The sequence below is a fragment of the Marmota monax genome, unplaced genomic scaffold (assembly GCF_021218885.2).
Source record: "Marmota monax isolate L192 unplaced genomic scaffold, Marmota_monax_Labrador192_F-V1.1 WCK01_AAM20220418_F8-fsc00145, whole genome shotgun sequence".
NCBI classification, from domain to species: Eukaryota; Metazoa; Chordata; class Mammalia; order Rodentia; family Sciuridae; genus Marmota; species Marmota monax.
The window spans coordinates 4,046,506-4,048,544 of NW_026695201.1; positions in this window are offsets into that span (position 1 = coordinate 4,046,506).

Here is a 2,039-nt window from a genome sequence, read left to right on the forward strand (position 1 = left end):
ATTAAATGTTAGGTGTTTTAAAAGAGGGGAAATTTGCTGGAATCTAAAACTGAACATTCAAAACAACCTGAAGAGGACAAGAGGACACAGGATGTTGGATATCATAAAATAAAGAAGAAATTCCCAGCAGCATAGCCACTGCCACAGCTGGGTAGAAGCACCACCCAGAGCAGCCCCTCTGTGAGCAAAGTGGAAGGATAGAAGAATTAAAGGAACCCACATTTCTAGGATCCCGGAGGTGTGTGTGGTCATGGAGTGTTTAGAAATCAAGGACATTGCTTGATTAAACTGAAAGATGTGCTGCACAATATCCTTGGAAGGAAAGAACCAGCCATCTCCCCAGGCCATAGGAAAGGACAAGGGAAGGAACAATTTTGCAGCCACTTCATGGGGTTCGGCACCTAAAAGAGCTGACTCTTGGCAAACCCGAGATTGGCCTGAAATACAGGCCCAGGAAACACACGGCAGGACATAGGGTATTCTTACATGACCTGCAGAAAATCAAATGTGGAGAGAGGTTTAAACTGGGGACAACTGGTTGTGAAAACCTGCTGCACTCTGCCCCTCCCCCTCCAACCTGGCTGCTTGAAGGAATGGCCAGTGATTCAGAAGGATGACAGCCGGAGAGAGTGAGTTTTGAGACTAAACCCAACACCAGGAAATGTGGGTGCCACAGGTGACATAGGGGACTAAGTACTGGCTCCTCCACCACACAAGTGGAACCCAGGGGAAATCCCTGGGGACCTGTCTTCCAGAGTGGACTGGTAATTACTGGGCCCTGGATGTGCAATGATTTAAAATTTCCAGGCCAATTGGCATTCAGTGAAGGGCCTGGAGTTCACCTAAGCCTAAATCCTGCCTCCAGGAATTTCACCTATGGGGTGACCTCCCTCACTGCAGCAATCCAGAAGGTGCAGCATCATATTCCAGACGACCCTACCTGAAACTGAGAAGAGAAGCTGAGAATCTTTTGAAATCCAACAGAATGAATTTTTTAACTTTGCATTGAGTTTTTTTTTTCTTTTCTCTATTTAATTGTGACCTTAATGGTATATGGACATTTATACGTACACATATTTGGTTTGCTTTTCTCATTTCTAGCATCTTTGAAATGAGTTATTGTTTTTGTGGACTAGGATGTTTGATTATTATATTTTAGTTTTGTTTTGTATCTTTTATTTTTATTTTTAATTATTAAAAAATTTTACTTTATATATATTTTTATTTTACCTGTTTCCCTTGATTGTCTTTCTCTCTTTTCTTCTGCTAACAGCCAATCTTTATTGTTCTCTCTTTCACTCCTCCTTTAATGTTTTATTTCTATCTTATCTCCTTCTCCCTTGTAATTATCTAATCTTATACCACTTCTGTTATCTCCCTGTCCACCATTGGAAATTGTAAATTTTTTTTTGCAAATGTGCTGTTTTTATTGTAGGCAATAACTGATCATATCATTGCTGTTTATTGTGATAATTAACATTGTAGATGTCATAGTAGGAACTATTTGTTTTAATGCTGTATATTGTTTGCATTGGTTGTTTTAATACTTGACTCCCCTAAACAGTGAAGTACTGGAAACCTTCAAGAACACTGTAGATCCACAGGGGATAAACTCTACTGCTCAGATCCATACTGTCAGATGGCTAGACACACAAGCAACATGAAAATGCAAGGGAACACAGTGGAATGAGATGGACATTATTACCCTAAGTAAAAGTATAAAGACATGAATGGTGTGACTCTACTTTGTGTACAAGCAGAAATATGAAAAATTGTGCTATATGTATAATATAAATTGTAATGCATTCTGCTGTCATAACAAATTAGAATAAAAAATAAAAATAAATTTCAAAAAGCTAAAATGAAAAAGGCAATGTTGGGGTTTTTTAGCCCGCCCCCACCTTCCCTCCTGACCTGCAGGAGAGATTGGGGGAGCACGCCCCGAACCAGGACAGGCCAAGAAAGGTAAAGGTCGACTCGCCGCCTGCCCACACCTAGCCCTCCCTCCCTGGAGGACAATCAGATGCGCCAGGGAGAAC